Source organism: Delphinapterus leucas, chromosome 9 (assembly GCF_059928025.1).
Source record: "Delphinapterus leucas isolate spDelLeu-1000000601 "Yukka" chromosome 9, BTC_Dleu_Yukka2, whole genome shotgun sequence".
In the NCBI taxonomy this organism is placed as follows: Eukaryota; Metazoa; Chordata; class Mammalia; order Artiodactyla; family Monodontidae; genus Delphinapterus; species Delphinapterus leucas.
The window spans coordinates 34,577,215-34,604,707 of record NC_143137.1 but is presented as its reverse complement, the minus strand read 5'-3'; the positions used below and the strand labels follow the sequence as shown (position 1 = coordinate 34,604,707).

Sequence of the window (27,493 nt, the reverse complement as noted above, 5' to 3'; positions counted from 1 at the left end):
CTTGTTCTTCTGGCCAAATGATTCCAACCTGTTTTTTACAGTTAACACTTTTATCACTACTTGGCTTCTTTTTATTCTCTTTCTCTTCTTAAAATTGCTCTGTAGAATATATAAGAAGCTTTGGTTTAGTTTTGTTTTACTCTGGGAATACACTGAAATGTCAGTATCTTTTGAGTGCTATTCAGAATGCCTGTCAATGTCAGGTTTTACTTGTTCTGGTCGCTAAATTCCCCCAGGTGGATTCAAGATGAATTTGCCATATAATGAACAATTTTCTGTAGTGAATGTGTAAGTAGAAAGAACACTACTGTACCACACCTGGAAGGGCATAGGAGTACTACATCTTTTGAAATTCTCATTCATGGTAACAGAATTATCGTGTCACTTCTCAGTTTTCCGGAGTAGACAGAGGAGAAGTTTTATTCTGGGAATCAAGCGTTGTTTTACTTTATTTTTTTAAATTTAATTCTTCACTTCAGACAACTTCATAATACAGACCCTTTTTCGTGTTACATGTTACATTTACTTTGAATCTTGGGATATTGCCTTTCCTCTCTAGAATGCCCAGTATCTGTCCTTAACTGAAACCAAACAGAAAAAAAGCAGGTAGAAGGAAAAAGCCAACTTTGTAGAAAACAAAAAATAACAATAGAAACAGTACTGAAGGAGACTTCAAGTTTTCAAACAAAAGTTCTAAAAGTGAGTGTGTTTTAGTTTAATTTTAGAACCATTTTGGTTTTTTACACCTTTCTATTTGGGAAGGGAATAGAAAGGAAATGAAACTCAGAAATTTGTGAGGAGCGAGATTTATATAGCTTTCTCCAAAGAATCAAATAAACATTATTTCAAGTAAACATTTATCGCTGAAACATATATTGGTTGTCTTCTATCTAAATATTGACTCTACTGTTGTGAAACTTAAGGTTTTGTGAGATACTGGCATATTTTATCTATGATTTCCCAAACAACCAGAGAGTTAGAGCGAGAAGGGGTCTTACAGACAATTTTAACTTCACCTTTTGGGAGGCATAATTGTTTGCTCTTTTTTTTTTTTCCCATAGTCACAGAATTTTAAGTGTGTGTGTTTCATTTAATTGATTTATTCCCCTAATCTCCCTTCCTAGGGCCCACACTAGGAAAACGTGAGTAAGAACTCTTAGGACAAAACCCAACATATAAGTACTGTTGTGTAAGGATGTGGCAAGTCATATTAACATGTTAAAACTTTTGTGTGCTATTTGATGAAGCTCATTTTAGTTGCAGAATTCATACCATTAAAGGGAATGGATTTAAAATGAACTCCTCTCTCTATTGTCTATACTGGTAACATGGACAATGATAAAAAGAAAATATTGTAAAGTGCATGAAATTCTTTATTGAGATGACGATGCAGCCTGTACCATGGGGCAGTGGAGTATTTGGGAACAACTGTCTAGTTGCCTACTAGAAGGAATGCACTGAAGGAATGCAGAGAGAGAGCTTTATGGCCCCCTCTGAGAGGGCTGCTGGGAAAACTGACAGATGAATGGATATTGAAAGATAATGGCCAAAGACAGTATTGTTCTCTGGCCCAAAACATGTTGCCAAGAATTTCCAGATATTTGTGGGTGACTTTGGACTGTGAATTCTGATGACAGAGTTCAAAAACTACATTTTTGTTATTTTCCTGGTCATACTTTTCTAGACAAAGGCTACTCTGTTGGGTCTACAGAAAAGTTTGATACCTCGATTTGCTGGGATGGAGCATTTTATGTCATCTTTAAAACCGATTTAAGTCTGGATAGCATTTGCAAGTTTGATAATCTAATAGCTTCTGCTGTTCCAACTCCCAGATACTAAACTCTACAAACCTAGCCTGACTTTCCATCTTTGGCTTTCCCCATTGAGTCGCTGGCCATCATCTCTGCGTCATTTAACATCTGTCTCTCTTAACCCTGCAGTTAGGGAGATGCTTCAGCATCTAGCCCATTTTGGGGGCCCAGTGAGTCTTTTGTAATAACAATAGGCCCTGGAAAGAAGGCGGTGGCTCAGAGCTGCATGGGGGAGGAGGGGAACATCTGTGGTGAGTCAGGACTGGGCTGGCTCCTGTGCCAGAGTCCTGTGTGGCTCCCTGAGCACCGTGGAAGAGGCGGACAGCTTGCTCTCATGGAATTGATTTTAGTTTCCCACTGTAGTGCGAGGTTGGCTGGATGGAGGCATCATCAGAAAAATGAGGCCGGCTAGGGTGTGGGAACATTTTCAAATGTGCAGCCCACTCTTTTTCCAAGCTTCCATGGGACAGTTCAGCTGCATAAGCAAGAAGTGAAGGGGAGTGACTGTTTAATGAGACTTTTTTCTTATCTATTCTTGAGAGTGGTGAGTGAGGGCTGGCCGCTAATGTCTCTGTTGTCCCAGATGCCTGCTGCCTTCTTTGTTAGATGTTTAAGGCATAATTTATAGGGGACTGTTAGCTGTCAGTGTGATGAGGCTGTTTTTACTTTTCTGAGAATAACCGGGCTCTGGAAAGTCAAGGGAGTGGCTGCTTTGGAAATTGTATTCTAATTAAAGGGTGTATTCTCAGACCTCATAAACGAGATCCAAGCTGAGAATAATTTCCAAATTATTCTGTGAACTTTAACCCTGACCTCAGTGGACCACCCACTTGTGGCTCAAAGTTGGTGCAGGCTCTACACAGGCCTTCCAGCTTCGTGTGCCTTCTCTGGTCCGTCTAGAAAACGTCACAGGTGGCAGACCTGAGGTATTATGCTCTCAGGGCCTAGATTTCAAATTGGTTGCCCTTGAGTTGCTGACTTATTAGAATCCTTTCTGGAAGTTATAAATAAAGGAGAAGAAATCCATATGGAATCGAACATTTCAAATAAATAGGCCATACACAATCTGGTCAGGGAATGTGCACTGTGATTCTCTTTCTTATGAAATTTAAATGAAAAAGATGATTCCAACCACTTAAATTTGTTTAAAAAAAAATCTAAATCAAATCAGTAAAGAATTAAAAACATAAGGAGGTTTTGTGAGGAAATTTTATAATTGGAAAGGGTTTTTTTTACTGTATAAATTTTTATCTTTTATACAGTTTAAAAGTCATTCATATTTGGAGAAAATATTTTGGTGTATAATTTAATTTCTGGAATGGGGCTTACATTTTAGAATTTGTAAGGGTATCTTTCTATGGTTAAGACTGGCTTTTCCCCTCAGATTAGCATATATGGGGCAGTATAGAATTTGGAGCTATGCCTTGTTTTACTAATCATTAGTCCTCTGACTTAGTGGAATAAATGTTGCAGTGAAGTGACTTCCTCAATTAATATTGATTTTTCTATTTAACCCATAATATGCATAAACTGATAACAGGCAATAGGCAACATTTCATGTTTTAATTAGGCTAGAAAAGGAACAGAAGTAACATTTCATCTCAGTCTTTGGGGGGATTTCTAAGGTAGGAAGGAGTGTGTCTGTGTGTGTGTGTGTGTGTGTGTGTGTGTGTTACTGTGCTTATACTCATAGGCATGAGTAAATCTTCCTTTAATTTAGGTCAAATTCTACTATTCTAATTATTTCCTATGGAGAGAGAGCTTACGTTTTTCTTTGTTCTTCTTTCTAAAATGCCTCAGGTCTCTCTCTCAGTTTTTTCTAGGTCTTTCTGAAAATTCTTACTACTTAACTTTATCCTTGGACATTGTTTTTACATAAACGCCTCCTAATTCTAAATGTCATTACTTCACCCTAGAAATTTTCCTTAGCTTCTCTTCTGAAATAAATTTCCCATTAAATGAAACAATTTTGCTCAGCCAGTTCTCTCCTTTGTGATTTTGTAGAATTCCCATGATCTGAAGCAAAGTTAGAATGCTCTACTTAAATGGTAATCCCCATTCTGTTTAACCCATTTATTCATTTTGAAGAGGTTTTAGCTCTCATAATAGTAAGCACTTAATTGGTAGTAGAACGCAAGCCCTCGTTCTCTAATTCGCACTCACCTCTTCTTGATGGAGCTGGTGCATCATGCTTTTTCACTCATGCTTCTACTTGAAACCCTCTTGGCGTCCTCTGAGTTTCCTCTCAACAGGCTCTGTTGTTAGGAGCTCTATCGTTTCTTTTACTCGCCTTTGCCAACTTATTGCTGATCACCCCTTAATGAATACCATTTCATCACATTAGGGAATGCTTCCTCTATCTAAAATACTGAAAGAAAGGCAGAGACTACTCAGGTGTTCTATTTATATACTTAGAGCATTTCTCACTTTGACTATAGGGAGAGAACACCGAGAGGTCAGGATTTAAATGTTTTCAGCGGCTCTCATGTTTTAATGCTCATCTCAGTAAGTATTACTTGGTTTTCTTTAGAATTCACTTTATATAAAAGAGGCCATAAACAAGCACCCCACCCCCTCTCCCCCCAGGTAAGTACCACCCAGTAGGACTGGGAGATGTGGCTTTCCTGCTGTGTTTCTTAGGTAATCTGGTAGTCTTTCCCTGATATCAGTACTTCATGCTCATTCATTTGGGAGTAAGTCATGGTGACATCTATCTTGCTTAGTGTCTAGTCCTCTATTTGTCTCTCAGAAAAATTCTCTTTTTTAATATGCTGACCAAGTGGTGATGTGGCTACAGTTCGGATGCTTTACTTGTTGCTATAGACAGGAATTAACCATCAATCAATGTAAAACCCAACTCATGGTTTGATTTTAGGGTTGGGTGGATAACCAATAGCCATTTCTGATGGCTCCCCATATTTAACACATAGGTCAATGATAGCCATTAGGCTGTGTTCTAGAATGGAGCTCAAGTTCCCTGACGCACTTTTTCCTCGTGGTGCGTGCGTTACCCCGTGCTCATCTGGGTTCTGCCCAAAAAGCTAGGGAGAACCATTGTCCGTGTTTTGTTTTCAGCATCTTAGATTCAGGGACCTGGAGACCAATGAAAGCTGACTGCCAGGGTTCAGACCTTGGATGCATTATTAGTACTGGTGTTGAGCAAGTTCCCTAAACTCTATGAGATCAAATTGCTCATTTTTAGAATGGAGGTACTAATTCTGTATACCTCATTGTGTTATTTTAAAGGTTATACAGGAAAACGCATTGTATGCTTAATTAGCACAGAGCTAAATGGGTAAACATTCAAGTGAATTTATCATTTTTTATTATGATTATTCTTGGGCCCAAGTATCAGTTATAAGGCTTTTTATTTATTTTTTTCTCTCTGTGGTTCCAATGGGTTACACGTCCAGACATCCTGGGTACAGAGGCCAGGTCTTTCTGAGACCATTGATATTTACGTCCATAACAGTAGCCAGCATAGTGGCTGCTACATGGTTTATGCTTAATAAATGCTTGATTACTTAAGTGTATTGAATTAATGAGAGGAGGGCAGAGATTCCTGGTTCATTCATGTCAAGTTCCATATGGAACTTCCAAGTTCCATAGATACTCTAATGATGTGAAGCTATCAAGTCCTAAGTTTGACCGCTGTTCACTGATAAGGCTCTTCTGAAGCGTTTTCAGTGAACTGTGGCAGTGCTCTGGATAACGTTTATTGTCTGCCTAGGTGGGTAGGGATGACGCTTTATGTAGGGCCTTTTTTGGTCCCCTATTCCTTATTTTTCTTGCCTACCTACAAGAAAGAAGTTTGAGACTACTTTAGTTCCCTTCCTCCCTTCTTTATCCTTCCTTCCCTTGCTTTCTCCCTACCTCCCCACTCTCCTCCCTTCTCTCCCTCCTTTCTTCTTATCTCTTTCGCTGCCTAAGTTAGTTTTTATGTTTTGTATTCTATAAAATACAATATTTTTATTATTCTTATTATTCCTATTAATATTATCATTTAATCTATTACTTTACCTTTCATCTTTGTCAAATACCATGACTCATTCAATTTCCAATCTATATCCTACTACACTTTCGTTAAAGATTTTCAGATATTCCTAAAATCTTTTGCTCTTTACTGGGGGAGATGAGATGGTATTGAAGTACAAGTGGTGGATGAGGGCTCAGTGAGGGAGCCAGATTTATTCCTTTCCCATTTGGGAGTTCTTTGAGCCTCAGGGAGGAGCTGAGGCCTGGGAACTCGCTTAGAGACCACCCTGAAAATGCTAACCACTGAAGAAATAAATAACCTTTAATGATCAAGACCATAAATACTGCGGTCTAGATAATTTTAGTTCTCAAACCTCAAACTTCCTGGATCTGAACACTGTGAATTTACTCATAGATTATTATTTGTAGAGCATGTTACTATAATGAACTTTCAGGATTAGGAATCAAAATATAACTTTGAAAACTGAATAAAAAATCAGTTACATTACAATGGAGTGCTAATAGTGTGCCGACATTGTGTTGTGTTGGATACAGGGATGAATAATACAGGTGCGGTCTCCACATTCAGAATTTACAGTCTGGTGGAAGAGACGTGCAGTTCATCTTGAAATGATAGTGTGTGCTTTGAATGCTGTGATGGGGAAGTGCAGGCAGCTGTGTGTTCACATTTCAGAAACACAAATACTCAGGTAGGGGAGAGTCCAAGAGGGCTTTCCAGAGGAAGTGGTGTCTGTTTTGACACCTGAAGGAGTTGGCCAACTCAAGCAGAGCAGGGGATGGAGTGGAGCCAGTGTGTTCCAGGCCCAAAGAACAGTACACCCACAGGTCTAGAGGCAAGAGAGAACCTCAAGAGCCAGCTTGAGGAGAGTTGGAGAAGTTTTGTGTAAGCTGGGATGTAAGATGTGAGATGAGGGGTGGAAAGATGGAGGGAAAGAATCTGTTAATAAGCGTTGAGGGAAGATGGAAGGTATTGAAGGGAGAAGTGACTTCAATTTATATTTTAGTTTGGCTATATTTTAGGATGATTGCTTTTGCAATAGTTAGAAAATAAATAAGAATGGGAAGGACTGAAGGCATTAGGAGATCAACTGAGCCTGTTGTGTTAATCCAACTGAGAAAAGAAGGTGGCTTGGACTGGGGTAGTGGCAGGTGGGTTTGCAAGAAGTAGATGAATTCAGCTTTTTATAGGGTACAATCAATCAGTAAGACCTCTGGGGAAAGGGAATGGCAGGTGCTGGGAAGGAGGCCAAGGTTTTTAGTTTGGACAAATGATAGTTGTGATGAAAGGACAGTGGGGCAAAGGAGTTAGGGACATTGTCCAACTAGAGCTTGAAGTGATGGGCTGTGAATGGCAGATGGGTGGGGAAAGAAGTGAAGACAGGAAGGATCTTACAGATAAGAAAGAAAAACCAGTGATACTAATGAATCCCTAAAGATTTCCATTTTTTTTTAAGAAACTAAACCAAAGAAGTATAGATGCAGTAGGTGAATGGGATAAGTGGAAAGAGAAGATGGATTATGAGAATGGGAAATAGGAATTTAAGACTTCTGAGGTGGAACAATCCCAGGTGAGGACAAGGACCGAAGTGTGGCCCTGAGGATGCGATGAAAATAGCTTTCCCTAAACCCAGAGTACTTGATTGGGAAGAGGTTTCGGAAGCTTCATAAAAATTGCCGTATTTGGGGGCTTCCCTGGTGGCGCAGTGGTTGAGAGTACACCTGCCGATGCAGGGGACATGGGTTCGTGCCCCGGTCCGGGAAGATCCCACATGCCGCGGAGCGGCTGGGCCCGTGAGCCGTGGCCGCTGAGCCTGCGCGTCCGGAGCCTGTGCTCCGCAATGGGAGAGGCCGCAACAGTGAGAGGCCCGCGTACCGCAAAAAAACAAAAACAAAAACAAAAAATTGCCGTATTTGGCAGGTGGGGAAACAGAAATGCAGATGTTTCCTCCAAGCAACATGGCAAAGCTGGGGCTTCATCTGTGTTTTTCTTGCATCTCAATCTCTTGAATTCCTCACCAAACCTTGGTGGCTAAGAAGAAGGCAGCCAGTTTCCATGGTTCTTGAGAACTTGTCTCTGGGTCTTCGCTGCTTTGTGCTAAGGTCAGTCACCTGCTGTAGATCAGAGAGATAGTAGTTTGATATCCTCTAAGCTGAGGACCCTGAAATGAGCAAAGAATAATGGTTTGAAACACATGGTTTGAAGCTGCTGGTTTTCTTTACTGGAAGATTCTAAACGATCTTCTCCATCTAGTCCAGTAGACATACAAAATTGGGACTTAAAAAAAAGATTAATATCGATCAGTGTGTGCGTATCAAGGTATATGTGTGTATTTATTTTTTTCTTAATGGAAGATGTCTCCTCACAATAGTCAGCTCTAGGGAGTAATGTGAAATTGAGTGAGGACATACTGGTGAAGAAGACTTCCATTTAATATTTTGTATGCTATCTTCTGCACTGTATTTTTCCCCCCATGAGGTGAATTATTTTATTGTATTAAAAGCAATAATATTTGAAAAAGAAAATTCTCCCATATAACAAAAATTGATCAGGGTGAGGGCCTAGCTTCCCAAAGCTGCATTAGAGCCCAGTTACCTGTAGGAAATGCTCAGGTCACAGGTAAGCCAGGAGATTCCGCTTCCTTCAGGTTCTGCAGAAGACAGGACCAGCTATATCATTTTGGAGGTGGAGAGCAGTGTAAGATGAGAATGCGGGGCCCCTTGTTGAAAACTTAATGAATTTCACCGTGGCAACAGCAGAGCGTTAAACCAAGTTCACTGCTCCTTTTAAACTTGGGGCTCAGGTGGTCTTGCACGGGTCACATGCCTATGAAGCTGGGCCTGGCTGGAGCCTTGAGAGAGCAGGGATTTAGTTCTGGTAAGCAAAAATGGTATACCTTGTACACATTTTATAATTTTTTTTAGTATGTTCCTGAAATTCAAGAACGAAGGAGTTTTTCTGGGCTTGTCAAATCAGTTGCTATGTTGTTAGTCACAAGCATGAGTGACTTGTGACGATAGCTATGTGAAACAGCTGCCATGCGGCAAGCTCTCAAAGGGAGACAGTGGCTCCCAGCTCTTATCCAGCCACAGAAGGGGTGAGATCTGCTTCCAGCTTTACCTAGGCTCAGTACTGAGAGGGAGGGGCTGCATCGGATTGAGGAGCATCGGTGGAATTCCCTCTCCACTCCTTTCAGGAGTTCCATTGCCCTTCAGCTTGGCACAGCTGGGAGTCAAAACTGTGACTTGTCCCGTGCTTCTTTCAAGGAGTCCTTCAGGACTTGGTGGTAAATCCGAGCTCCATGATTCTCCACCGGAAGCTGGATTCTTCCCAAGTCCCTGGGTTCTGTAGCAAGAGACACAAAAGTCAGGGAAATCTCTTTTAAAACCCTCAGATGCTGGTTTAGAGGGTGAAATTGCATTAAGTGAACCAGAGAAGAGAGTGGGTGGAGAAATTTGTTCTGCTTTGGCATATTATATTTAATTAAATACATTTTCCATGGTTCTTGAGAACTTGGATTGGGAGATTTAAGATTCCCACAGTCTCGAATTGTCACAAATATTGATTCATGCTGGTGTGATCATAATAAGACCGTACGTCTCATCTTTGGATGCTGCCCATACATTACTTGTCTTTATGAAAAAGATATTCACCTGTCTTCTATGTAGAGGCCTGTCTTTGCAGGTTATCTTCTCCATATTCCTTCAACATTACCAAGGTGCTGTCCTAATCACAAAGGTGAGTGATAACGTAGGTTTCAGCGGTGACAACAACACGCCTAGTGAACAGTGTGAGCGTGTGTAATTAACATTGTCTTACTAGTCCTCTGAGTTAGGCTTCTCATTGCACTTCTCCCATATCCAGTAAGCTTTTTAAAGTCTTACCAAATAGCTAAGAATATGAAAATTTACTACTGGGAATGTAAAATTAAACCCCTATTCTTACATATTTAGGACTTCAATATTTTTCACTTTAGCCAATTTAAGAGGGTCGACTTTAGGTCTGGCTTTTTTTTGCAGGAAACAGAACAAAAGGCGTTCGGTATTTTTTATTTAGATACGCATGACTTGCCTTTTAATTTTTTAAACAAAATATTCCTTTTTAATTTATTAAATTTCAAAGATTATACATATAATATATATATAAATATACATATGAATCTGTTTTTATAGAGGGTTGAATAATACTTTTGCCATGAAGTCCAAATCTGTTTGGACTAATTCAAGGCAGGGTGAACAATTAATTTCAGGCTACAAACTCTTCTCATCATTTCTACTTTAAATTTGAGCCTAGTTGCCAATCTGGTACCTGGAAAGTTGATGTGAAGGGGTGTTGGTAGTACATTAGTTTCCTGTTAACATTGCCAGTGAAATGGCAGAACCATAGTCAGTCGTTGTGTGAACCGGTGTTGGGTGTAATATAGCTGTGACTCTTTATTCATGCCGTCAGCTCCACCTTCTAGCATAATCAATTTTATGTTTAACTAGTATCTTGTGTGTCCTCTAAGTCAAGGCTTCCCAGTGTTTGACTGATACAGAGCTTCTTTTAATTTCTTTGAAATCACATCAATTCTTGCCTCCTTTAACTCTAAAGACTTTATGTCTCTTTCACTTTAGCCACCTTACAAATATGGACACACCTTGGACCTTGCTATCAATGAGATCTGCTCTATTCTACGATTTTGAAATCAGAAATTAACTTTCTCATTTCTTCCTGCACTTTACCTTAACAATAATTATGCCTAATCTGCTAACTATGTTCTTTTCCCCCATAGTATCTCATCTCCTCCTTCACTTCACCTACCATTTTTTCATGGCCATCTGGGACCTGCAAATGATCCTTCATTATCCCCTAAATTCTACAATCTTATGCTGTATCTGCCAAGCTTACACTGAAACTGAGGTAGCCGACCATACCATCAGGCTTTTCACTTCACATTCCAAGGGCTGTGGATCATAGACCAAAAATGTTGTGTAGCAGACGGAGCAGCTCTGGTATAAATACGTAGTCTCTAATCTCCAATTAAGGCATCTCTGCTAGTACTAGAGGTACAGTTTCTGGTTGATTTCCACTTGTGGTCCATTCTTGCCTTTTTATTTTATGACATTTTTTAATAAGGACTCGGATTATGTTCTAATTCCTTCATCACGGAGACATGTTATGTCCTATTTAAACACCACCTCCTGGTATTCAAAGCCTGTTCTGGTCTGTATAGCTGATACCTTATCCTTTCTTGATCTATGTTATGGAAGGGTTAAATACAACTAAAATAGGCTTCTTATAGGTCACTTTTCTCAGTCCAGTGGCCTCTTCTCAGTCCTCATTTTTTCTGTAAAATTTGATAGGACGTTTCCTTCTTGAAATTCTTTCTCCTCCTGCTACTCTTGCCCCTCTTTCTGCCTCTGTAGCTATAACTGGCTTCCTTTCAGTCCCTCGGATGCCCTGAGTCCCTTTCTGTCTCTGGGCTTTTGCATTCCAGATCTCACCCCAGGCTTAATTGTCACTTCCAAAGGGAGGCTTTCCCAGACCTCTCAATCTAAAATGGGTTTCCCTATTTCTCATAGCACCTTTTCCTTCCTAGCCCTTGTCACAGTTTGTAATTGATTTTTGCTATTACATGTCTGATATCTGCTGGCTTTACGTTGCGCTCCTAGCAATCAGCATTACTCTAGGACCACAAGAAACTGTCAGTAAACTATATTGGATGAATGACTGTGGGAATAAAATAAATTTTACTTTGTCCTCCACTACTTCCTTTCATGAACTTTTCCCTTAGTTAAAATATGTTCCTTGCTCTTCCCTCTACCTGTATTTTCCTTCTCCCAAGCTTCACTTGTGTTACCTGTCTTTCCACATCTCCAGCCAGACATCTGTGATTTCTCCCTCATTTGGACTTGCAGAGTATTTATCTTCATCTCTCCTGAAGGACTCATTAATTTCAAAGTTGTAGTGCACGTGTGGATGGCCCTCTTCCCTGTCACGAGCTGAAGGCTCCTTAAAGGCAGTATCGGCATCTCATTCAGTTTTGCATCCCTCACAGTGTCTAGCCCAGGGCCATGCATGAGAGTTTGTTCCCAATACGTACATGTTAATTGTTGAATAAATGAAAATTGGTACCTTTTGACTGCACTTAGCTTCTCTGTAGGAGTCTGACGGCTTTGAATTGGTTAAGCTGAAGTAATTTGTCTTAAAATGTGGACTGACTTTCTTTGCTTCTCTTAAGGAGCTAATTTTCCGTCTACAGTTCATGCATATCAAAGAATGCTTTTTATTAGTTATATTAACAATGTTATTACTTAGAGCTTTTTATAGCTAATGAAATTTTTCATATTGATGATCTAACTTGGCCTACCAGCAACTTTATCAGGCAGGTGGGATAAATATTATTATCCATAGATGTGACTGAGCTCAGAAAAGTCAAGCAGTGTGCCTAGGGCTGCACAGCTAATATCCCGATTACCTAGCGGTGATTCTCACGTGGGGGGTGGAGCAGAGGAAAGGGTAAGGACTTTGTGCTGTTTGTGGTCCCCTAGAGAATGCATTAAAATCACAGGCGGAGATGACAGTTTTCCCAAATTATAAGCATATTCCAAGCTGAAAGTTCTAATCCATTTCCTAGTTGGGATTTATTGCCGTTCTACCACTATGAGTGATATGACTGCATCCTGCCTTTGTCTCAGGTCAGAAAAAAAGTTGGGAAAATTACAATCATACTCCTTTGGAATGTCATCTTTGTTGCGATAAATTCAAGACAATTCCTGGGCTTAATATATACTTGATATCTTAGAAAAAAAGGCTACTTTTCGGAACTATTTACTCATTGCTTCCATGAGAACTTGTTCTCATTTCAGGAGATGGGCAAAGAATCTTGGCATCTGCCATTCTTTTTGTGGTATGAAGATAGGCATTTTCCTTCTGCAACAAAAAGAGATCTTAATAGTGGAAGCTGAAGATCTGGGGGATGGGGATGGGCAGGAGTTTGATTCTATAGTCATACCCCTTTGTGCAAAGCACTTGTTCTCATCTCTTCACATTAGCTTAAAAACAGGCCCCACCCCAGACCAATGACCTCAGAATCATTTAGGAGTAGGGTCTAGGCAATCTTAATTATTAAAAGCTCCCCAGTTAGTTCTGAGGTACAGCTCAGACTTAGGACTCATAAAGTTTTTAATCAAATATGTTGCCCTACAACAAATAAGCTTGTATGATAAGCTGAAAACTAGTTTTTTATTTGAACATTTAAAGACTTTTTTTTTTTTTTTTTTAAAGTGGTTCCTTAATAGTTGTGACCATAAGACCCAGAGGAACTGATGGATATGGCCGCCTACTGGGGAGAGTCCAGGTGCTGGCTACCTGTCTTAGCCCTTTGGGGAAGTTGTTTTCTCAAGAGATGTTTTACATTGTTGAGAATGTGCGTTTCTTTTAATTTTGCTATGTAGCACTTTAAGTTTTATTACATTGGTAAAGAACGATTATAATTTGTACCCCTAGCCTTGTTCAATGAAAAGACTTGAAAATCTAAAATTTGATGTGACTATAAGGAATTATGGTGTATCTTAGGATGTTGATATTTATGAAGTCAAAATCGAAGTTTGTTACGGAAGTCAAGTGTTTCAAGTATGAAAACGCTTTTGCCTGTTTTTTTTCTGAAGAATTACAAATGCTTTCTTCTTTCATCTGCTTTAGACACTATGTTCCAAACTAGAGTAAGCTGTCTCTTTCAGTTAAAAATTTCTGGAATAAGCAGCCTTCCAAACACTGTATCTAAGTATCTTATAGATATATTGGAAAGAATATCTCCCTAACTATTAAAGCTAGAGTTTGTTCTTAGAGTAAAGCAAAGTCTCTTATAATAGAGATACAGTTTACCTAAGCGTCATATTAATAAGTAAAAAAAAAAAAAAAAATCAGCTTTTTGAATAATATATGAATTCATATGGTATCAGTGGTATCTAGGCATTTGGGACAAAACATAATTAGTTTCAACTCCCTTTGAGAGGGAGATGTGGATGTTAGAATAAATTGCTGATGAAGTATATACTTTGGAGAACAGTGTATTTCAAAACTTTGTGCAATATCAGCTATTTCTTTCAATGGTATGGAAGTATAGCCTAAGACTGAGAAGATTTATTAGGGGCAGTTTTAAACCATTCTTACTATGTAGAAGTTCATAGTTTGTTACTTAGAACTGGATACCGAAAAGAAGAATAATAGCAAAAATTTATAGGCCTGCTTGGAAAGCATTAATTCTATACAACTTCTGGCACCATTGTTTGTAGCCAATAAACCAAATACTAATCACTTGCTTGTATAAGAATAATCAGTATCACAATATGTAAATATTCAAGAGGGCTTGGTTATATAGTTATTATGAGTTACTCCTTTACAAAACACTGAATAATGGACCTACTCCAGAAAAATCAGCACTTAACAGAGTAAGAAGACTTAGATTTGTGCAATAAGTATATTCTGAGGGAGGAAAGGAGGAATAGAGTTTGGAATAAATTGACTTTATTAAGTAAAAATGAAGAAACTACCTCTATGGAAGGAACTATTTTGCTACCAGGAATAAATATTCCAAGCTTGCACAGTAGAAAATCTAATCATTCTAACCTTGAGGGACTTCTTTCTAAGGTTTCCGTTTTATCATGGAAATTAATCAGGCTATGATATATATATATATATATATATATATATATATATATATATATAGTATGTGTAGTATAAGACCCTATGCAAGCAATTTTCCATCGACTCTTAATTTTTTGAGACATAAACAAAAGACTGTACCTTCTCGTTTTTTGCACAACTCTGTGAAATTTGCACTCTGGGAAATTAGCACAGGTTATCATCCTTATTTGAAACATGTTCAAGAGTCTTCCTGAGAAATGGAGCCCATTACTTAGCCAAGGATTCATCACTCGCTCCCCATTGCCTTTTCCAGGTTTGCTTAGTTTGATAAACACTGGATTCACGATCAGCTCCTTGTCTCCATTAAGCCTACAGAAAATCAGGGGTTTGTTACAGCACTCACTGGGAAGAACTCTTCCATTTGGTTTGTTTTTCTGATGACATCTACAGTGTTAAAGTAAAAATATTTAAACGAAACCGTTCACAGAGTGCATACTTAATGTGCTAGAAGCACAAATGTGTGGGAGTATTCATTTTCTTTCTTTCTTTTTTTTTTTTTACTAAAAACAAACAGAAGCCCAACCACTACTTCTTGGATCTAAAAAACAAAATAGGATAACTCGGCTTACAGAGTCAGGATCTACCATTCTAGGAAGCTGAATAGCTGCGATTATAGCTTGGTCAGTAATAATGACAGATTTTAGTGTCCATTTTAGTGTATGAAACACTAAATTATGAGTTGAAAAACAGGTAGTTTATAGTCCTAGAATAGCACTTCTTGGAGGCTGTGGATGACGTTACATCATTTCAGGGTGGTTTTCTTTTTTTCCCTTTTAATTGCAGGTACACTGTTGTTTTCACTTCTTTGCATATTAATACAAATATGAAAATATTTGTTGATGGTCTATTTGGAAAAGAGGCTTATTACTATGTACATCTCCACCCTCATTGTATCCTTATGATTTTTTTTTTTTTGGCACACAGTATTAAAACTTAGTCCTTTGGAAAATGTCATAATTCAGATAACTTAATTTTTATAAGTCTTCATAAGGGCTGCCTCAACTTAGAGAGTTTCCAGTCAGTTGGGCCTGATGCAATCCACTCTAGTATGCCTTGCAAACTAACTGCTGAAGTCTCACATACTGTTAATGATTATGTATGAAGACTCTGGAAGAACTGGAGGTGTCACTGGAGATGGATACAGACATAGCATAGTGCTTTTTTAAAGTAGGGGAAGGTATACATGTGGCAAGCCAATTAACTTGACTCCTAAATTCTAAATAGACAAAGCATTTGGAGGAAAATGGAATAATGGCCAAAAGCTTGACTGACTTGTCTCCCAGCTCCATTTTGACAGGAGTGAGCCTTCTGGTCAGACACAGTAAAGCAGCAGCATGTAACGCTGGTGCTTAGAGAAAGGCTGTGTGTATGTAGAGAAGGTAAGGGGTGGAGTCCTATGATTTGGATTCTAATCCTGCCTAAAACCCATTAGCTGTGGGGCATTGGGTAAGTCACTTGTCATCCAGCTTCAACTTGTGCATCTTTAGAATATAGATGGGAGGAGTACCTTCCCTCACTACCTCCTGAGGTTGGTGAAGGGTCAAACATGGAAATCTAAATGGAAATATTTTAAATCTAAGCTTATAGATGGATATTAGTTATATATAATGATGAGAATAACTAGTACCTGGTTTAAAGGTCGAAGTGCAGGACCACTTTGAGTTATGCCTTGAAAAGAATGGAATCTCTTCCATAATTGCATTTTTAGGCTGATCCAGAGATACTAAGCAGAGAACCAGGGAAGAAAATGAGGTGTGATTCTCTGAATGCTCTCACTGGTTATCCAGAGTTGGGGGAAGAGTCAAGTACACATATCATGGCCTCTTTCATATGATCTTAAAAATAACCACCCAAAACAGATCATCAGAAAATGTGCACTGAATAGGCCCCTCTTATATTTAAAGCTGAAAATTAATTTTAAAATAAATGAAGTCTCTCAGTCAGATAAAAATATACAATAGAATATTCTTCTACAAAAAGAATACTCTTTTTGTCCTTGATTTCTGGTAATATCCCACTGTATTAGTGTTTTCAGTATAAAATGATGCTTCTACCTAAGTTACTAATCAATAGGAATTTACTTCTGTGTGGATTTATGTGCTTAATAACTGGAATTCTGACTTTTCTTAACACTAAATTAACTACTTTAAAATGGAAAAAAAAGGAATATGCAAATACCAATATACCAACCATGCTCAGATTTAACAAGTATCAACATTTTGCCAAATTTTCTTGTTTTCTCAGTTTGTTTTAAAAAAAAAAAAAAAACATGTTTTGTTCAGCATGGCAGATTGAACATATATATCCCTTTCTCTTTGGAAATCTCCCTTAAATGACAGTAAATTAATAATATTAAAAAAGACAAGTTTAAATAGAGAGAGAACAGACAAGGACACAACAGTGGATCAGAAATGTTGAGAACTTTCTGAATGATGGAAAGTAGATGGAAAAATAATAACTGAGTTTGTAGCACTGAAAGCCAGAACTGAAGTGTCAGTATAATGCAATACGGTACTTAATACCCCCTAAAAGTTCAAGATTTGGAGACACCTGGGATCTTGGAATCTGGGGTGAAATTTGGACTGAGAAGAAGAGGGCAGGTGGAAAGTTTGCACACACAAGGCTTAGACCATCAGGTCCCTTCCACCCACTGAATCTGAGCAGCTGTGCTACTCCCACTCCAACCCTCACAAGACACAAAAGAGTGATGCTCTGGAGAATTTAAACCAGGGAGGCTCCAGACCTCGGACACCTGGAATGGCAGAGCATGGGAGCAAGTGACATACTGACCACAGGGTGCTTGGTGACAGTTAACTCCCTGCATGACAAGACACAGACGCAGTCCCAACCTCCTTTCCCCTTAATCATTGATGGTCATGAACCAAATATCACAAACCAGAGAAAAGTACTTACTTTTATATTTTTCTTGCTCATTAGTTTTCCAATTTTGGAAAAAAATAAATGGAAGAGATTTCATCTTACCTCCTGTCGGCTACCATAGTCCCTAGTAGCATTCCTGAGCTCCCATCAACTGGCTGCGAGCAGAGGGGCTATGAAGCTAGTTCAATTAGTCATTGTTGGCTGTAGGTGGACAGAAAAGTGCTCAATCCCTACTACGACTCCTTCAGGTTAGTCTGGCTCCCAATGAAGGTCCCTCTATTTAAGGTGTCACACCTTCTCCCCGCCTCATACTTCTTTCTCTAGAGAAAGAAGAAAATTTTAACAACTGTGTTAATAGATATTATCTAGGTGGCTTAGATTTTAAATGACAAGGTCCTAATGAGGTGGGTACTTAAACTGATTCTTTTCGGATTGTTTTCTAGATATCATGTCATATATACGTTGTTTTCCTACATGTTGACAGTGAATCATGGATCTATACTCTTATAATATTAAAATTAAGGAAGGTGCCTTAGAGATCAGTGCGTTCAACCTCTATTTTTTCAGTAAGCAGAAAGAAATAAACAGTTTGTCCAAAGATAATCAGGTAGTTAGTGGCAGGAGCAAGGCTATAATTTTTGAAAATGGTCTTTGATTATCAATGAGAATATCTAGTTACCCCTTGCAATTTGTAAACCACAGTGTGGGATTTGAAAGGCCATATTAATAGAAAATAATTACTAGAAATTAATAGGAATTTTAAAGTCCCCAGGTAGATACATTTATTCAATTCACTGTCCAGTTGCCCATTTTGTTCTCCCTTAAGAGTTTATCTTCATGATAAAAATTGCTTTGGTCAGCATTCTACCCACCTGTGGTTCTGGTATTAGAATTCTGATTCTTTCTCCAGTGGAGTGCACGAGGCAAGAGACAAGGAGAATCCCTGGAGGGAGAGTATGTTTTTTGGAACCTCACCAAGATGTTACTAAAGCCTGTGTGTTGCTCAAATAAACCCTGTGGAGTTGGAAAAAGGTTGAGACTTACTGCTAGAGAATTGTGTTTTAACTGAGTAATGGAATCTGATTTAGGAAATTGGAATAAAATATGAAGATTAGGACAAATCAGAGTGATAGTGTTATTTCTAAAATCTGTGCAGATTCATAAGAATAGTAGCAAGATTCCCTCACAACCATTCATTTTACTATTAAAGAACATCAAATAATTCATGCAATTCTCTTTAGCCTCAGAACAATTTTCACCCAATTTCAATATAAACAGATTTGTGCGTTTCAGGGAAATGGATGTATGTATTTCTTTCTTGGAAGGTAATTAAAGGATAAGATTTCTATAAATGTTTCCTAATATTCCAAATTGTGATTGTATTTTACATTTATATACAGTTGATGGCCCCTTTATGTAACTTCCTAAGAACCCTTTTATTGAGAGTGTCTTTATTCACAGTAAGTATTTAAGCCAATTTCTGGTCAGTTATACCGAGAGTGGTCTTATAAGTGAATAATTTATTATAATAACGGCTTATATAGTAAAGAAGCATAATATCTGGAAAAATATTGTCAGGAATTGTTTATGGAAGCACAGTCTATGATTTTTCTACTATATTTGTTTATAAGTTGAATTAGGCAATAAATATGTGGTCCAAAGGGCTGTGGAATATTCTCCAGCCAAACTGGCTTCCCATCAGTTTAGCAAATGTGCTGAGCCCTCTTCTGCTTCAGGGCTTGTCATGAGTTGTTAACCTGGCCTGAAACCCTGCTACTCCTCTTTGCAAGGCCCCTTCCCCTTCAGATCTCTGTAGAAATGCCATTCCTAGCTATCCAGACCAAAATAGTTTCCCTTGTTATCCTCTCTGGTAGCAGTACTTTTCCTATATAGTACTTACCATCATTTTAAATTGCATATTCTGTTTATTTTTATTTAATGTTTAAAGTCTTTTTTTCACCTCTATTTAGTCTCAGCACTCTGTCTGATACATAGTAGATGTTCAATAAATATTTGGCAAAAGCATGCATAACACATAAAGAAAACATAATTTCATAGATAATGAGTACTTCCACCCACTCTTTTATCTTCAAGTGCTAAGTAACAATCTTAGTTTTTTTCTACTGGCTCCAGTTATTATTTGTGTGTTTTTGTCTACTATTGGAAAACAGAGCATTGTTCTTTTGATTAAATTAATATGAGGTCAGTGGTGATGAATAAACTTGACATTCTCATTTTTCCAATTCTTTTGAATTACAAATAATAATTGGCCGTTTAAATGTGTGGAATAGTTGTGGAGCTTTGGAGGATGAAGGTAGTTGCTACGGGTTCTAAAAATCATCTGGATTAAGTAGAAGAAGTCATTATATCAGGGAGGTATGGGAGAAGGCAATTGTGCTTATGTTTCCCTTGTTTACTTTTCTAGGCATACAGTATGTACTTATTAAGATTTTATTTAAATGGCTGAAATTGGGAGCTGTAAAATGAGCGTTATTTTTTCCTTGTGTCATTCCTTCATTTTTTCTAAGTGACGACTGTTCAAAGTGCTGGAGCAGATATTCTGAAGTGATGGGCACTTCAGCACTTAATAAATGCTCATTGAGTGACTATACAAGTGCATGAATGACATGTTTCTTGCTACAGAGGAGCCTGCAGTCTGGTCGAGAAGGGCAGACCTTTAAACAAATTTTGCTCTAGGGGTAGAGAGGAAGGAGATTTAGGGTCAGCATGTGATGCAGTGCTAACAAATGAACCTTGAGGGATGTCTCCTGGAGGGTTTCTGGGAATGGTATTTTTATATTCTTAAAAGGGACAGTTGGAAAGAGCTCCCTCTTTTTTTCAAGGACTGTCATCATCTCTGGATATGGTGCCTGGACCGGTGTCAGGGAGTCTTGTAACTATGAAGGGAACAGTCAGATGGGAAAGTTGACATGCCAAGGATGGTGGTGAAAATATATCGATAGAACCTGTGAAATTAATAATACTAGAGCTACCGTGTTTGGATTTCTTTTTATGCAAGATAATGTGTATCCATAAGCTCTGTGAGGGCAAGGTCTTTGTACATTTTGTTCATTGTAAATCCCTTATGCCTAGAACAAAGGCTGGGACTAGAGTATATACTCAACAAATATTTTATAATAACCTATTTAATTTATCAATAGTATGCAGCCAAAGGTACCTTGATGGATTTTGTATGTTGTAGTGGCAAAATCAGAGGAAGAAATGTTTGTATAAATGGTCTCAATCATATTCATCTTTAAACGTGGCTAATGAGTTTGTTCCTCTGTGTTTAGTCATTTCCTGGTGCTTATGTTTGGGAAACGTTTTATTTTCACAGAGGCTAAAATTGTCTTGATACATTGGTGAGGACAAGAATCTAAAATTCACATTCCTCCAATCAGTCTCCAAAAATTTAAAGCAGCCCTGTAAGGAGGTGCGGGGAGAGCTTTTATCTCAGGAGGAGACAAGATAATGAGAAAATAGTGTTATTTTCACTTATTCACTTGCATATTGAAACCTTTCCAATATGTTTAAGTTTATAATATGTTGTTCACATATAAGAAAGAATTTTAAATTCATATATGTGAATCTACTTCTACAGGTTTAGAAAACTGTATTGCACCATTATTCTGAATATTGTTGTTAGTTAGTTTCTGGGATAAGCAGCTTATTTATTACTTCCTTATGGGGAAACTCACAGGATCTCCTATTAGGGTTGGACATGACAGTTAGGACCATCCCAGTCTTACTGTCAATTCTGAAAACTTTGCTTGGAGACCTATTTTCAAATTATGTCAGAGACAGCATCATCTATAATGAGAACTGCTATTAAAAGTTAAGTACAGGGCTTCCCTGGTGGCGCAGTGGTTGAGAGTCCGCCTGCCGACGCAGGGAACACGGGTTCGTGCCCCGGTCCGGGAAGATCCCACATGCCGCGGAGCGGCTGGGCCCGTGAGCCATGGCCGCTGAGCCTGCGCGTCCGGAGCCTGTGCTCCGCAACGGGAGAGGCCACAACAGTGAGAGCCCCGCGTACCGCAAAAAAAAAAAAAAAAAAAAAAAAGTTAAGTACAAAGGCTTCCTTGTCTTGGGCCATATCTTAAAAGAATGTGTTGAAGAGTGAAAAGCCATACTAATAACAAATACTCACCAATGAACTTTAATGGTTATGTGCTCCATTAAAGCTCTGAGGAATTCATAGTAACAGAATTTACTTTTTTTTCTGATTCACTTGTATAAGCTATTGGAAATAAACGGACTTTTTAAACGTTCAGTTAGCAGTTCATAGTTTCCTCTCCCTAATTTCATATCTCCTAACCGGAACTTCATTTGCATTGCCACTCCTGTAATCTGAAGGAGATACCAGTTTTACTTGTACATTAAGTTGGATTTACTTTTATTATAGGGAGGGGGGAAAACTTTTAGCTCTATAATTTGGTACTGACTTTTCCTAGGCTGTTTTCAAAAAGGTCACTTAACTACTATTTTTGATGCATTTCCCTACACATAGTTTGATATCTCTAACTGAATCTTTAATTCCCTTGTTATAACAGAGTTTCTTGAATCCTTGCTATAGCTTCACCATCCTTATATTATGCGTTTACAGCAATTCCCTAGACTCATGAAGGTGAAGGATGAAGTTTATAATGATATTGAATACCAAACTGTTGCTTGATTTATTCAGGAAGGCTGTTATATACTGGGATCAAGTGACAGCTTAAAAGCTAGTATAATTTATCATCATCCGTTAATTTTCACTGGGTGTCCACTGGGTGCTGAACATCGTACAAGGCTTTTTGTCAGCAGCTATGTGCCTGATAAGGTTGATGGAACTCTGAGAAGACGGAATCTTGCCCTTAAGGCACTTGCTGTATAATCAAAGGCAAGTCAGCAAATGCCTAGAGTTGTCAAGCTCTGTGTACAAAACCTATGTAGCAGAAAATATTAGGGTTCTTGTCAGCAAATGGAGGTCCCACTCTCATTAATACCTATACAGCCACCAGGAGAAAGGGGGCACTGGGTGGACCAAGAACAGGTGTCTACTGTGGTCCAGTCCCCATTTGACTGGCACAGATTTCTGTGTGTGTCTACACAGATATAGTTTTTTTCCCTACATATCATTTCAAAATACTCCTACCTAATGAGATCCAGTTATCTTTTGAACAAACATTATGTACTCTGCCTCTGCCTAATGAGAGACAAATCAAAGTTACATCCCGATGATATATCTAGAGCTAGTGTCATATGGCTATTCCACAGATCTCTGGGTGACCTTTATTCCTCTGGAATGACCCAGAAATCTGGTCTCAATCAAATTTGGACGTAGTGACTCATGATCTTGGAAATTATGGCTTAAAACATATCTGATTGTATAAGGATGAAGGAAGTATAGGATAGCTGCCATGTAAACTCAGTTACAGTCCTGGTCTAAGGAATATCCATATTCCCCTGATTCAGGATAGTCCAGAAGATGCTGTGGTCAGGGACTGTCATCTAAGCATCTCTATTCAGTTTCTACCCTAACCTTGGGTTTTGTGGCCAGTGGGTGGATTCCCGAGGATTATCTGCTAAGAAGTTTTCCCTTGTTGGGTCACCTTCATGGCCATCTCTGAGAAGGGCTTTGGGGAGAATTCCCTAGCAGGGGCCTTAGCAGTTTTTTTCTTGTTGGTAACAAGGACTTAGATTCAGGGATTGCCTTAGGGTAGAACAAGTTACGGGTCTTTATTTGCTAGGCTAGGGATTTTTTTTTTTTTCTAGCAATATAAATTCTTTAACATCTTTGTTAGGTGCTTATCAATATCCTTTTTTTTTGGAGGTAGGGGTTGCATACTTCATTTTCTGGCACAAAAGTTGTGTGTCAAATAATGATCTTTGACTCTGGTCCCTTGCCTTGCCACTTTAGTTTCAGAGTTCAGGGATCCCTCTGTCTCCTTTAGTCTTGATCTAATGGCTTCCTGTCACTAGCTCTACTTACGTGGGTGGTGAAGCTTGACCCAGGCTGTATGCTTCCCCAGGCTCCTTCCCCAGGCCGTATCCCTTGTGAATGAGTTGCATGAACTACTTAGTAGGAAAGGCACTTGAGACAGCCTGGAGTTTCAGGCTTCTGCAGCTCTTGCGCCTCCTTAATATCCCCTTATTCCATTTTCCAGCACTTCACATTTACCCAGTCAGCACACTGCATTCAGACTGTAACAAATAATTTGGCTGCTGAAATTCAGGTAACATATCTGAACTTTAGTGGTCCGACATTACTGGCTACCAGGGCTATTTCTTACGGGTTTGTATCTGTGAGTTGCACAAAGGCAAGTGGGGGCCAAAATCTAGCCCTTGCTCTACTCACTAAGGTTTGCGCTCAGGCAAGGAAGGCTTTTTGAAGTTTGTCTCTACAGAGGGCAGTACCTTTTTCGGTTTACAGAGTAGCAAATTTATGTGTGAGATGCTGTCTTTGGCTGTGTTGCTTGCAGGTAAAAAAAAGCTTTCTTTAATAAAACTGTCCGCATTTTCTAGTCAGCTTTTATGTTGGCCAGTTAGAATCGAGTTTGTTGTTTTATTGTAGCAGCTACTGAAAGCCATGAGAAGTCCAGTATACCAACATACGGGTAGATTTCTGCAAAGCCCCCTAAAGCTCCAGCCTTCCTGTGCATGCAATCTGTGTCCCAAGGACTGATGACTGCTTGTTTTAACTAGCTACTTTGCTACTATTTCATACTGACAGCTTATTTTCCAGCTAAGATGGAGTGATCCTCATTTTCCCCAAACTTAGTTTTGCCTTTACTTAGTTTCCCATTTTAATAACCTACTCCTGATGCAGATTTTTATATTATATCACAGACCTTTGTTTCAAGGTTTTTGACTTGTACCTTGCCTTACCAGAGAGCCTTATCATATAGAGAAGGGCTGAAGGCACCCAGAGGCAGGCTGGGTCGAGGACCTACGTCAGAAAGCAGTCTGCACCTATTCAAGCGTGTCAATGTGTATATTAAGTTAAAACCTAAGAGTGCTGCATGCTTCTTAACGGGATGTCTTCTTACATGCTTTGTGGTCCTTGAAAGCTGTAATCAGTGTGTAAAGACTCTGGGTGAATTCTGAAGTTTCAAGTGTTTGGGATTTTCAGTATTTGCTTTTTTAGTTGCCAACTACCCTAATTTTACTCTAGTATACGTCGCTTAATGTTTGTAAATGGTGACTTGGTTAAGCATTTCTGATGTGTTATTTAAAAAGGTAATACTTGAATATGTTCTATCCCATTGTGATAGAAGATCAGGTGCTTTTAAAGTGATTACTTCTAAAAACAAATAATAATAGTTTGAAAAATCTTTTTCTATAAACCTCATGGTGAAACACTAGCAAGGTCAAAGAAATGTTTAATTAATGGTCTGAAAATTGAAGTGAGGTGTAGCTACTTAATACTTCCTGACTTGCTATTGTTTTGAGAATTCTGAGGAAAACTTCTATTTGTTGAAACATAACACAGGAACAGTAGGACTTTTCAAACTTCTGCTTGCCCACTATCGATCTTAAAAACAACAATAACAACAAAGGAAATGCCTTTTTATACCTAAAAAAAGTATATGTGATATATATATATATATATTTGTCCTGAATATGCCCATTATCACCTATTAGAAAACTCAGGAGTCATTCTTCAAAAGAACATGAAGGCATCACATCCCTTTTAAAGTTACCATATTAAAAAATATTGTAGTATGTAAAATAGGTTTTTGGAAGATTGTGTCTTTGTGCTATTTTTTATTCATGTATTTTCAGTCATACAAAAAACACCATTTAAGCTATTGATTTTCTGCAAAATATAAGCACATATACATTTATTTAGATATTTATTATACAATTATAAATAATTGTGCAGAGGTCACTTTCTCAGTTGAATCAAATGAGGGAAATACCTATTGAGTCAGTGAACGAAGGAGACCACAGCAACCAGAGGTCTCATCTTCACTATGGGATTAGATGGGAGGATGATATGCTCTTTTAATATATAAATGAAGCTTGTAGACAGCAATCCATAATGAAAGCTGCTAACTTAAACTGAAAATAGTCTATTTTCGAATATATGGGTGGTGAGCTTCTATTATCCAGATAAGTTAACTAGAAACTGATATTCAGTAGCTGGCGTAAAGTAAGGCCAAATTTGTCATCCATTTGAGGATAAAAACAAGCATGAGAGAAAAGCTCCACTTGGATGGGATATAATAAAATTTGTGTTATTCATCGATGTACTGTCTGGGGACTTTTCAGTAATACATGCAAATATTAAAAGAAAGTGTAGCTCGCTTTCTTTAATGATCTTTATTGTTGAATTTATTCTTCTGTTTGTATATTTATTTGAAGCCTGTTTATTTACAAGAAGGTTTGGGGTTGATTTATAGGGGGGAGATAGAGCACCTGGTAACAGAATAAAAAATAAAAGGCAAGTAATAAATCAGAAAGAAATGGCGGGGGAGGGGATTAAGTAGGGGAGAGTGAAGAGGGAGAAATCAATGGGGTGGAACTGGGAAGATAAACCTCCCCAGGCCCATGAAGATCTATCATTTTGCCAGTGAAGGTCCTAGTGCCCAGGGAGATGTAATACCTTTCTCAAGCTCACAGAACCAGGAAATACTGACTCCAGAATTCAAACCCTAGTGGGTCTTGTTTGTGAAAGCCTGCGCGCGTCCCACCATCTGTTGTTGGCAGTATCTTGTTGAAGAAGACACTTGTGTACCGATTGCTCCTGATATAAAGGAGACCGACTGGTCCTAGCTTGCCTGGGACTGTCCTGTTTTTAAAACCACCGTTCTGCCACTCAGCACCTCCCTCAGTCCTGAGTAAACTGTGGTGGATGGTCACCCTGCTGGCTTTCCTTCCAGCCACCGTAAAGGAAGAAATTTGACAGAGTTGTATCACTGTCCCCGAATGGCAGCTGAAGGCTGGGGTACTTTTCCTACAGAACTGCGTGATGCATGATTATCCCTCAGTGATAGTCGGATCCTGTGTTATAAAGCTGAGCTGCTGCTTTCTAAGATCCACCAGAGGCTGTGGATTTGGCAGTGGTCTTTCCACTGCTACTAATATATTGTTTTGTTTCTTTCTTGCTAGGGAAGAGTGGTGTCTTTTGGGTCATTTGGGCTAGGGACAATTTACATATATTATATGTTGATATACTATACATAGTTGTTCACAGGCTTTGATAGAAGCTATGAATGTTTTAAAATGAGTCCCAGCATTAATTCCATGGCTAACTCAAAGTTTTTTTTTTTTTTAACATCTTTATTGGAGTATAATTGCTTTACAGTGGTGTGTCAGTTTCTGCTTTATAACAAAGTGAATCAGCTATACATATACATATATCTCCATATGCCCTCCCTCTTGCGTCTCCCTCCCATCCTCCCTATCCCACCCCTCTAGGTGGTCACAAAGCACCAGCTGATCTCCCTGTGCTACGTGGCTGCTTCCCACTAGCTATCTAATCTATTTTACATTTGGTAGTGTATATATGTCCATGCCACTCTTTCACTTTGTCCCAGCTTACCCTTCCCCTCCCCCGTGTCCTCAAGTCCATTCTCTAGTAGTCGATGGACACTTAGGTTGCTTCCATGTCCTGGCTATTGTAAATAGAGCTGCAATGAACATTGTGGTACATGACTCTTTTTGAATTATGGTTTTCTCAGGGTATATGCCCAGTAGTGGGATTTCGGGGTCGTATGGTAGTTCTATTTTTGGTTTTTTAAGGAACCTCCATACTGTTCTCCATAGTGGCTGTATCAATTTACATTCCCACCAACAGTGCAAGAGGGTTCCCTTTTCTCCACACTCTCTCCAGCATTTATTGTTTTTGGATTTTTTTGATGATGGCCATTCTGACTGGTGTGAGGTGATACCTCACTGTAGTTTAGTGATTAGTGATGTTGAGCATTCTTTCATGTGTTTGTTGGCAGTCTGTATATCTTCTTTGGAGAAATGTCTATTTAGGCCTTCTGCCCATTTTTGGATGGGGCTGTTTGTTTTTTTTTATATTGACCTGCGTGAGCTGCTTGTAAATTTTGGAGATTAATTCTTTGTCAGTTGCTTCGTTTGCAAATATTTTCTCCCATTCTGAGGGCTGTCTTTTCGTCTTGTTTAT

General features: G+C 38.7%; 1 protein-coding gene across 1 annotated transcript in view; it reads left to right on the top strand.

The window, feature by feature from the left end:
* MDFIC (MyoD family inhibitor domain containing) overlaps positions 1-27,493 on the top strand; it is a 107,000-nt gene that overhangs the window by 22,728 nt on the left and 56,779 nt on the right. The window lies entirely within an intron of this gene.